General features: G+C 40.6%; 1 long non-coding RNA gene across 2 annotated transcripts in view; it reads left to right on the forward strand.

The window, feature by feature from the left end:
• Positions 1-12,441, forward strand: part of LOC137534111 (uncharacterized) — a 95,665-nt gene that overhangs the window by 63,412 nt on the left and 19,812 nt on the right. For both annotated transcript variants that reach the window (XR_011024315.1, XR_011024314.1), the window contains exon 5: positions 10,145-10,246. This is a non-coding gene — a long non-coding RNA (uncharacterized lncRNA). The remainder of the gene's footprint in view (positions 1-10,144; positions 10,247-12,441) is intronic.

Raw genomic sequence — 12,441 nt, forward strand, 5'->3', positions numbered from 1 at the left:
AAATGAATGTGACTGACATATTACATTTGCCTTGCGATAATATAGTATGGCCTAGATTGTTTTGACAGAAGACAAATTAATCTAGGTCAGCAGTTACACATTGTATAGAGATCTACATTTGTGCATTCAGACCTTTAATCATTAAGTATTGCAGTCAATGAACACTCTGTTAATAGATCCCTAAAGTCAAATGTGACAGATTGTTCCATCAATTCCAATGCCCTAATGTATTGATTAATTTGATAAGACTTAATCGTTTTTTAAAGTCCACATTAAAAGCCATATTAACATGGTTATAGCTGCGTTTATTGTGTGTTATATTTAGTAATGCGGAAAATATTTCTGTAATGGTGAGATTGAGTTGTCTTAAATAAGAATAAAAAAAATTAAATCCATTAACTATTCATATGCATTAAATGCTAAGCAGAACTCTTGCAAATATATTTAAAAAAAACTCCATCAGCAGAAATTAGAAAATACTCACCAACTCCACTGCAGTGTAAGAGGTCTACTGATGGCCAGATGATGTACTTCTCACCCTTGCTGACCGCTGAAGACTTAAAGGGAACCTGAAGTGTGAAATATCTGGAGGCTGCCATGTTTATTTCCTTTTAAACAATCCCAGCTGCCTGGCAGCCCTGCTGGTCAGCATGGCTGTAGTAGTGTCTTAATCACTCCAGAAACAAGCATGAAGATAATCTTGCCAGATCTGACTATTTATGTCAGAAACACCTTATTTGCTGCATGCCTGTTCTGGGTCTATGGCTAAAAGTATTAAAGGTGGAGGATCAACATGATAGCCAGACAATGTGCATTGTTTAAAATCAAGTTAATATGGCAGCTTCCATATCTCTCTCACTTCAGATTCCATTTAAAGAGTACCTAAGCTAAAACTGATAGAGCGTGTCATGACAGGCTCTGTCTTAATAGTGGAGGATGGAGGGGTCACAGGGTTAACTTACCTGTTACTTACCTGTTCTGGCATCCTCCCTCCAGGCAGGTGATCGCTCCGCCTATCTCACAGAATGGACCATGGCAATTTTTTTCCAAAATTGGCACGGAGGCTCTGGCCACGCCCATTTGCATTGCAGCGGCCCACCCCCAGCTTGGTAGCCACTGCCTGATTTGTGGCTGCTGAGCCACCAATCCTTTTCCTAATATTCATTAGGTTTTAACTACTTTTTTTCCCCACTAGATTTTTAAAATGTGTGACCAAAAGAAAGGCTTTTCTGTCCCCATAAGCAGTGCAACATTTGTTACTACGCAAAGCAGTTATACGGCTTCTAACAGCTGAATGCAAATACTGCAAAATTCCAGATTCCTTCTCCTCATTATGAAATACTAGCAATAGTGAAGGGGTTACTTTAATCTGTGAAGAAGCAAGATGCCTCTGTTATTAAGCTCGTGTGAAGTCTGCTATTCTTCCAGCCATTTGCTGCATATTAATTTCAGGGCAGTGTATACATAATTATTCATTAAGTCCCTGGGACTGAACTCAGAGCTTCCATGACAGTTCAATCACACCGGTTACTTTGCATCTTAATACAGCCTCTTATAATTGCCATTTTACACCTTAGCACATGTATAATCATATGCAGTTTATTAAACAATTATCAGCATTATTGTATGCTTTGAACTTGTCGTTATAGTTTTTATTATGTGTTGTTATGCAGACTAGCTGAAGACTTTTAAAGCTGCTCGGAAAACGCCCACAGCTGTGCATTTTAAAGTGGACCTGAACTCTTGCACAGGACAGAAAGAAAACAGAGAGAAATTCACCTTGTGTGTATTTAGAGAGTTTAGCCTGACTAATTCTCTCTCATCTGTAACCAATCACAAGTTGTAATTTGATCTTTCAGCTGAGTCAGCTGGCTGCCTCGGCAGAGCAGCTAATTTGTAAACACAGGATGTTAACCCTATGTTTGCTTCCATGAAAGCAGAAAGTAGAGGGGGCGGAGCCTGGACACGCCGCTGAGAGGACGCATGGAGGGTTAGCTCCGATCGTACAGGCCTTACCGAGCTCTCTTACCTTGCTAAAACCGCCTCCTTCCTACAGAACAGCTCTTCCGCACCTCCGAGATGGGCCCTAAGAAACCTGGAGCCGATTCTGACCCCGGAATCCCTGAAATGTTTGCCCAATAGAATAAGACGGAGAACATCCAAGATGGCGCCCGCCCATCCAGTGATACAACTCAGCCTCAGAACAAAGCCTCTCCCACTGCAGGCACCGCGACCAAAGCAGACCTGAAGCAGCTCTATCAGGACATCGAGAAACTGGTAAAGACATCTAATACTAGTGTGATCAAGGAAATTAGAGGGGAGATTTCAGCATTAGGGCGAGAGACTGCATGAGCTAGAGGAGGAGGTGGATGAGGCTAAGGCCTTCTGTACACAGACAGACCAGGACTTAGCCGAGATCCGCACTGACGTACAGGCTCTCAAAGATGGTCAGGAGGACCAGGAGAATAGGGACAGGAGGAACAACCTCAGAGTAAGAGGGGTCCCGGAGTCGATTACAGAACTCACTCCCTACCTTGAATCCCTCTTTGCCTCTTTGTTACCCGATCTCCCTCCTGCAGAGCTACGCATGGATCGAGCTCACAGAGCACTCAGAGCCAAGCCACGGGACGATGAGCCACCGCACGATATAATACTGCGGTTTCATTATTACAGTACCTGAAAAGCCATTTTATCCCAAACCCGTAATTCACCTGACCTCACCTTTGGAGATGATAACATCACTTTTTTTCCTGATTTATCCCAGATCACCCTAAAAAGAAGAAAGGAAATGAAGCCCCTGACCTCTTTATTAATATGCAACAAGATCAAGTATAGATGGGGGTTCCCTTTCAAGCTCATTGTGCTGAATAATGGCCGCCAGCTTGTGGTTTATGGTCCACATATGATACAGGACACACTTGACAAGCTGGGCATTGAGACCCCCGAGAAACAAACATCACCTGCAACTACTCCCTAAGGTTGGGTGGCTTCTCCTCATGTCACATGGACAAAGGTGAGATCCAGAAAATGTGAACCAGCATGACCAATCAGTCAGCACCGAATACTGAGCAATGCATTGTTCTGACTGTCATCTCGGCACTAACTTTGCATATTCTTTTATTTTGCTCCACTTGCCGGTCAAAATGACAATCTGCCTACCTATTCTTCACCACGATAGGCCTCGGTTGGACCTGAGGCCTGCATCACTCGGATTTGGCATCTGAGGCATAACGCCCCCCCCCCCCTGAAGCTGCATATATCACTCACACAGCCGACTTGAAGATTATTAGGGGAGTCAGAAATATGATTCCCTACCTTGCCAAGTACCTTACAGCAGAGTTACTACTTATGGTTAACCCGTTCCTGTTCATTTGTGTTATACTCACTTGGTTACAGGTTATACATGCATATAAGTACCAAAATGTGTTATTTTGCTGGTATTCAGTCTTTATTATTGTTATCCTTATGGTGATTTTATTAGTATTTAACCCTATGGTGTCCTTAAAATATGAAAGCACGACCACTTCATATTTAATATGAGCCAGTCCCTGATATCCGACGACCCTCAGAACTCTTCTATGAACTCGGTCCCTATTGATCTTAAAATTGTTACTCACAATGTTAAAGGGCTGAACACACCTCAAAAAGGAAGAATGGTGAGCAATTTTTATAAAAGCCAGGAAACAGATATACTTTTTCTCCAGTAGAACCCATTTTAAGAAAGGCTCTGAACCGAAATTTTGGCATAAGGCTTTTTCCCCGTACTTTTTATGCCTCAGTCCCATCTAAGAAATATGGTGTGGCCATGCTTTTTAAGAAAAATATTACATTAGAAGTCTCTAAAGTAATCAGAGATCCAGAGGGAAGATTCCTAATTGTTATTACTTCAATATCTAAATGCATATGTACCTTTGTAAGTGTATACGCTCCCTCGGAAGGGTTAAAGTGCTTTTTAGACACTCTAGAATCCAAAATTGCTCTGCATAGAGAAGGTAAACTCCTTTTAGCGGGAGATTTTGATACAGTTTTGGACACACCTCCTGCTAACTCGACTTTGCGCAGAGCTCCTAGTAGAACCCTTATTTTTTTTTTACAGGAGGTCAATGTATATCGGGCAATTTATGGCGGGCATCACACCCGGGAGAAAGAGGGCACTCCTTCTTTTCGCATCCACATGGCTTATACTCCAGAAATAGATTTTATTTTCGTGGACGCGACCCTTCTGTAAAGGTCTGGTACAATAGACATGTCGGAAATCTCTTGGTCTGACCATGCCTCGGTCAGTGCCCTAATATCTACGCGATATCAGTGGAGACTGAATGAATATTTACTGAAAGATCATGAAGTACAGGCAGAGGTCTCTGAATCTCTTAAACAATATCTCTCCCATAACTCCCCGAATGACACTTCTAGAAATATACATTGGGCAGCTCTGAAGGCTACAGTCAGAGGTGTCCTAATTAAAATTTCCTCCCAGAGGAAAAAAGCTAATGAGCTTAGAATTAAAAAACTTCAATTACAAATTAGAAATTTAGAAGCACAACATGCACACTCTGGGGGACAGGACGTTCTGGACCAACTTCTGGTTTTACAGCAAGAGCTTCATGCTATCCTCTTTAAGAGGGCTGAACTCTCCCTAAGACTCACAAACCAAAAATTCTATGACAAAGCTAATAAGTCTGATACCCTATTAGCACGCAAACAATCCCAGAGGTTGGCCCGGAATAGAATACACCCCATTAGAGACCAGCATGAGAAGATGTCTTATGATCCCTCCCACATAGTAGACCTTTTCTCACAATACTATACGAATCTATATAATGGTACTACTACAGATAAGTCCTTGGTGACGGCCCCGTCCATTCTTCAATATTTGGATAAAATTCAGATACCCTCCTTCTCCCAGGAGGATAAATCTAAATTAAATGCTCCCATCTCTCCCAAGGAAGTTGAGCTTACTATCTCATCTTTGAAGAACGGTAAAGCCCCCGGTCTGGACGGCTATACAGCCCTTTTTTATAAAACATTCAAATCTCACGTAGTGCCGGTGTTAACCTCCCTATTTAACAAATTACTATTGGGATCAGAAGATTAATTGTCTGAGTTTCTTCAGGCCTCAGTGGCAGTCATACCTAAACCAGGGAGGGACAAATACATTTGGACATTAAAATATTCTCAAAAATATTGGCCGATAGATTAAATACTTTATTGCCAAAAGTAATCCACCCGGATCAAACGGGATTTCTAATGGGGCGACAGACCACTGACAATATTAGGAGAATAGCACGATTGATCTTCCGGCAGGCAGAGCACAGAGCAGGGCTATGGGAAGATGGCGCCCAAAACCCTATACTGGAGACACAAATAGTCTCCAATACAGGGCTTCGGACGCCATCTTCCCGTAGCCCTGCTCTGTGCTCTGCCTGCCGGAAGACTATGCAGGCTGAAGTGGGGCTGCGGGCTATGAACTGGTGTGGCGTCTATTAGACGCCGCTGCCAGTTCCTGCAATCGGACGGGACATAGCGCAGCAGCGATGGCGTGCAAGCAGATTCGGCTACGCATGTCGGGTCTGGCACGCGCGCCATAGGTTCGCCATCGCTGCCCTAGAGTAAGTTATCAATATTTAGCTAGAGGTAAAGCCCAGGGAGGACTGGGTGCCCCTATGTTACTCAAATATTTCTATGCCTCTTGACTAGCTCAATTAGCACAATGGTCGGCCCCCCTGGGTACAGTGTTAATACACCCCTTCTCTTTGTCATCCCTACTTTGGACTAAGCGCTCTTTTTTAAACAAATCAAGACCTATAGCTGTAATCTTGGAATCTTTATATTTATCTGGAGAGCGCAACAATCTAGACTTGGGCTTCTCAATAGACGCTCTCTGGATGAATCTATTCTTTTGAACCTTGATTTCCCACCTGGATTGGAAATCCAACCTTTGTTAAATTGGCTGAATTCGGGTTCCTTTACGTCCAAAGATATTGCTCCTGGAGGAATTAATAGTCCCTTGGGCGGAAATTCAATCTTCAGACACAAGACTTTTTTTTTTAGATATCTTCAGGTCAGGCATTTCGCTCAGGGCTGCACAGTGGAGGGTTTTGAGACCTCATCACCCCCTATTGCTAGAGAGTTCTACTCCTATAAGCATACTCCTGGTATGATATCACTGTTTTATCATGAGATTTGGTATCAACATCTTGAAGAAATTTCCCCTGCCATGATCAAGTGGCAGGAGAGACTTTAGAAAGTATGGTCCCTGGAGAATTGGGAGGCCTTATTTTTGGATCTTGCTAAATCCTCCAGGAACAGCCTAGTCAGGAAAAGAGGGTACAAAATCCTTTATGATTGGTATAGATCCCCCTCACTCCTTTTCAGAAGAGGCCTCACATCTACAAATCTTTGTTTTAGAGGTTGTGCGGTGCAGGCTGACCACTCCCATTGTTAGTGGTTCTGTACTGTAGTACAAGATTTTTGGAAATCATGCTTCTGTCTAGCTTCCACAGTTTTGGATACAGAGGTTGTTCTTGATCCATGGGTCGACCCTGTTTGGTCACTCTGAACCTCTCCTCCCTAAACATAGCAATAAATTGTTAGTACACTTCTGTAACGCAGCTAAAGCTATCATAGCAAAGGAATGGAAATCTCCTACCTTGTCAAGAATTGCCCTAAGACATAAAATTAATGAATATTATTGGATGGAGATGATAACGGCTTCTTTATATGATGAGGAGGATCAGTTCAACAAGATTTGGTCACCCTGGGCGGATAGATTTTCTTAAGAAGGTCCCACTCACTCTGTCTCTCTTCCTCTGTAGCTCCCATGGACAATTTTTGGACTTTTAGGTCATGCGTTATTATGCTATCTACCACTGAACTATAGGGATACCATTGCAACTGTAGTTATGAAAATGACTTGAATTTTGTATTCTATCTTTTTTGTATTTTAATAATGACTGATGCCAAAAACAAAAACCTTTGATTATTGATACACACTGTATATATCCATCAATAAAAGTTTCAATGTAAAAAAAATAAAAAATAAAAGAAATCAGAAAGTAGACGCATTGCAGGATTTGTGTCAGCTGTAACAAAGAAAAAACAATTCGAGATTTACCTTAACCAGTTATTATGAATAGATAGGAGGTCAAAAAAGTCTAATTTTCTCTCTACCTAAGGCAGAGGATATTTGTCTATCCTTATTTATTACTAGGATTCCACCATAAGGTTCTTTGCCCCAGGCCTACACCCATCAGCCTTAGAAAAGGATGGGGTGAGCCCTTTATTCATAATTTTGGACAGAGATAACTTGAAAAATGCAAGAGGGGCTTCGCTACGCCACTTTAACAGATTACCCTCTAATCTTATGGACCAAACCACCAACAAAGTTTCTTGATCTACAAGAACTTAAGATCTGATAACGGGGAGGCCCCCAAAATGCATTGTGACATAGGCACTTCCACAGTGGTGTACTAGGTCGGCATCCTGTGAGAGAGGATATTGAATCGGCAAGCAATCAGGAGTTGTCCAAGCGGTGTGGTTGGTCATCACTCCTTGCTCTGGCTTCAACACCTCAGCCATTACCTATTTTATTACACCAGAGGAGTTGCGTTTGTTTTGTGACTTAAAGGAATACTATCGATGTATGCATTTATTTTTAAATGCTGTATGTTGTAGCACACATTAGGACAAGTACTAGGATCAATTTGATTCCTCACACAGCTGTTCCTCTCAGCTGTAAAATCCTCCGTCAGTTTTAGATACAAAATGTATCTAATACTGACGGCTCCCAGAGGGCTAGACCATGTATCTGCACAGGGGAGTTGCTATCAACTCCTCAGTTTATAGTTTAATTATCACCTTGCTGAAAGAATCTTATTGATATGGTGGTAAGGGGTTAAAGATTCTAGCAATGTGTGTTTATTATCTTTGCTTCTCTTGACTGATAAAGACACTAATAATGCTAATTGTAAACAGTGGTCTGTCCCTCTCAGCAGCTTGTAAAGTGGATGCAGCCTGGAGTGAACCACCACAAGCAGGCAGCCAGGCAACCAGTCTGAGTGTAAACACAGACTAGTGTTATAGCTAGTTATATTAGAGCAATAATACAGCTCATTTAGTTACCTGTTACCACCTCAGATCAACCTATTTCTCCTCATGTCTCCTGCATGCTGTGAGTGACACAGTGAAATATATTTGTGAGCTGTGTGAGAAATGAATTTTTGAGCAGGGATAGAGGGAGAGAGACCTGGGTGAATAAAAAAAGTGCCCCTAGCACTAGTGGTAATGTGTACACTAATATAGAGTATTAAAAAAAAAGTTGTTTCAATCGATAGTATTCCTTTAAAGTGAACCTCCAGCCTAAAAATCGACTCAGCAGCACTGAAAAGGCCTGGTGTTTCTTTAACAGTTTCACAGCATCAGAACTTTGTTTCTCTTATACAAGCCTCACTTTTAGCTGCACAGAAAAAAACTGCCAGGGCTTTTTTCCCTGATTCTGTGCAAAACATGATGGGATTTCTGATGTTGTTGTTCTCGTTCTGCTGTTTTGGTGCAATTTTTTTTTTTTTACATTTTGAATTTGACATTTGAAGCCTAGCGCATGCAGCTGGGAGGGGTTATCAGGACAAAGGACAGTTGGAACTGTGTCTTATGCTCTTTGTCACCTTCTTTCAACCAAAAATATGGCTGCCCCCATGACAAAGATGGCAGCCCCCATGAATCACAAAAATGTGCCTGTTCTTTTAAAACCGGGTGGGTAAAAAATGATATTGCCTATCTATTGTAATTAACATAACTAATGTAACTTAATGACAGTATGTTTGTTTAGGCTGAAGTTCCCCTTTAAGATTTAATGCCCAATTCACAAACATGTAACTAAAACAGTTTTTGCAGCCATTTTTTTTTTTACTTTACAGCAATTATCCTATAATTCTTATAGTTGAATGCAACATGTTATATCCATCAACCAATCTTTTATTTATTCAGAGTGACCATGTCTGCTTTTTTTCATCCCTGTTATTTCACAAACTGAAATCTTATTCTGAATACAGCAGTTGATGAAAGTGGTGCAAAAATTGAAATAATAAGCATTAAAATATTAAACAATATCCTTACTGCAATGAACATTAGACTAAGCGGCTCATAGAAGAGATTTTTTTTTTACTGCCATAAGCTGCTTCTGCTGCAGTGACTGATTATCAGCCAGAAAATGCTCATTTCAAAGCTTTCCAAGAAAGCTGTAATGAATAAGAATGGGAAGCAATGATGCCACTTCTTCATTTACTACAGCACTTGTATTGTAAAATAATAATTAACCTTTCTGATTTTGGCAGAGATAGTGTCAAACTGATTCCTTTCCCTCTTTTAGAAATAATCATGTAAAACTGGAAGATGGATGCAGTCAATACAGAACAGTTAATTGTTTACAGTATATGAATGTATTCTGCGCTCGATGGTGGTTGGGTTTTGAAAAGTATCTGCTTATTGACCTTGCTTTTAATTCTGTGATAAAAGAAGATTAAATGAAGAAATTATTTAAATTCCAAACATATTTTTAAAAAAAGAAATTCAAGTGTAAACATGCTAAACAGTTCACTAATTATGCGAGTGTTACAATAACTGATTACTGTACCAGGAATATTTTGTGCATTGTTATTATGAATTTATATAGCACTTTAGTGTCCATAGTCATGTCCCTAAATGCCCCCCACTGAAGCTTAGCATCTAATACCTAACCCAATCAGTTATGTGCTTGTTGTAGTTTTAGAACAATTTTGGGGAAAATCAGTTAAATTATGAGTATGATTTTAGGGTGTACGGAGAAACTGGAGTACCCAGAGCTTGTGTGCTAGCCAGAGGTGCCAAAAGGACATAAAATCATTAAAGACAGTCTAAAAAGAGGGGGTACAGATGGACGTACCTCCCCCAATGACTAATTCATGGTGTGTAGTAAGGAAATTTACAACAGGAAGTTTCCAACACCCAACTTATAAACAATCCACTGATATGAGTGGCCTGTAAAATTTGATTCTGTGGGAACAAGCACATTTTTTTTTACAAAAAGACCTTGTAGTTCTTGAGAAAATTGATTTAAAAAAATGTAAAGAAAAAAAGTTTTTTAACCAGTAAAATTACATTTTTCTAGGCTACACTGATGGCACAAGGGGACAGAGAGGGACACTGAAGGCATGGGGGAAAAAAAGTGACCCAGAGGGGGATACTTGAGGCACAGAGAGGTATAGAGGAGGTAAGTCCACGTTTACCTACTTTTTAAATTGTATTTAATGATCTTATGTCCTTTTGATGCCTCTGGTTAGCACACAAGATTTTTTTTTGCCCTGAGGGGAGGGTAATTTCACATTGCCAATTTGACAGAGAGTGACTTTTCGGGTTGGATCTCCGTACCAGCAAATTCGGTATAGTCACCAGTCGTGACCCTTGTTTGTGAGTATGTCATCATCATTCTGATTTTTTTGACATGCCAAACTACATAGGCTCTCAGTCCACCTCCCTTCTTACTATTTATTTCCCCATTTTATTCTGGTGTACTCAGAAAAAACCCATGCAAACACAGGGAGAGCATAAAAACTCCATGCAGTTTCCTTGCCACCCTTGCATTCAATTTAAAATGAAAGGTACAATATTTTAAAATATTTGGAATTTATTTATTAAATGTAGTGCCAAAAATGCAGATCAGAATACTTTTTTTTTTATAATTTTTTCATTAGGATTATATAAAATATTAAAAATTATTTGGGTGCATTTTTGTTGGCTTGACTTGCAAGTTCTGTAAGCAAAAAAAACAAATCATTAGTACTGCAATAAACAAGTGTTTGATATTACAGGAAAAAAAAGTCTCTTGACTTGGTGGATTTGAAGCCACATTGATCATTGTGGGTTTATCTTTGGCACACAGTATTAAAACGTAAAATGTCAGTTTCAGTTAAACCTGAAGATGTCATAGCAAAATACATTAAAATCAAAATAAAATTAATATGCATATCTTTTAGTCAGTAAAAAATATAAGTAAAAAAATATATACTTAGTTGTTAATCTGATAAATATAACATTTTTTTTATCTGACATGCATACATTCATTTAGCATGTCTTTCTTTCTTACGGTTTTGACCATTGTATTTCAGAAATGAAAATACCATTTTTATGTGACTAGCTATTTTGTTACAGTCAAGTACTTTTACAAAAGATTAGGTTTTAAGATTGTTTTCAACTTTGAACTGAACAATGACCTTTGGACCAAACAAGGCTGCACGTTTCTGATGTTTGTGTGTTTGGCAGGTAGGGCAGCCTTCTCCATACTACCTTGTCTCTCCCATGCTGTCTTGGTACACCAATCATGGCCAGGAAAGCGCAGGGACATCTCTTCTCCATCTTAAGCAAAATACACCCCTCATGACGCAGAAAGATGGATCCCAGCAATGTCCCCTGATGACGAGCCCTCCCCGAGAGTTCAAGCGAACACGGTACTTTGTGCGGAGTCGTCGGTGATCTAAAATATCCAATCCACTGTGATGGTTGTTGTCACTGCGCATCGCCAAATGTCATTTGCGTAATCGCGTGCCTGTACCCACATTGTGAGAATGCGGAAACGATCGCTCATCACTTCAAAAATTGCTGGTCTGCAGAAAAATTGTAGGAACATTCATGTAAGTAAGGGCCATTAGTGGTAGCAAGAATCCAATTAAATGTTTGTCAATTACCTGCTCGGGCAGAGTAGCCACTCACAAAACTACACATAGAGGCATGGGGGTTTAAATATGTCTATTTAGCTGCTGGGACAATCCCATAAATGAGCCACAGTGGATTCTGAGATGGCCCAAACCTCCAATTTTAGGTTCGCGAACCTGGATCGCGAACTTCTGCAAAAGTTCGGCTCACGCGAACGTTCACGAACTGCAATAGACTTCAATGGGGAGGCGAACTTTAAAAACTAGAAACACCTATGCTGGCCACAAAAGTGATGGAAAAGATGTTTCAAGGGGTCTAATATATGAGTTTTTGCATGGAGGAGTGGGGGAAAAATTGCCAAAAAACGCCAAAAGTCCCGGAGGAAAAATCTGGATTTGACGCAAAGCAGCGTTTTAAGGGCAGAAATCACATTGCATAGCTAAATTGGAGGCCTAAAGTGCTTTAAAACATCTTGCATGTGTATACATCAATCAGGGAGTGTAATTAGAGTACTGCTTCACACTGACACACCAAACTCACTGTGTAACGCACTGCAAACAGCTGTTTGTGTAGTGACGGCCATGCTGGACTGGTGCGCACCATGGCGAGAGTGCAGGCGATAGCAGTTTCAAGCCCATATGGTCGCCAGGCTGAGGTAGCTCAATGACAGAACAACAGTGATTGTCCAGCTGATCGAATTTGGTCTGTCCACAATGAAGCAACGACCTTATTATCTTTGGTGTGCCACCCCTCGAG

The sequence above is a fragment of the Hyperolius riggenbachi genome, chromosome 10, assembly GCF_040937935.1.
Source record: "Hyperolius riggenbachi isolate aHypRig1 chromosome 10, aHypRig1.pri, whole genome shotgun sequence".
NCBI classification, from domain to species: domain Eukaryota; kingdom Metazoa; phylum Chordata; class Amphibia; order Anura; family Hyperoliidae; genus Hyperolius; species Hyperolius riggenbachi.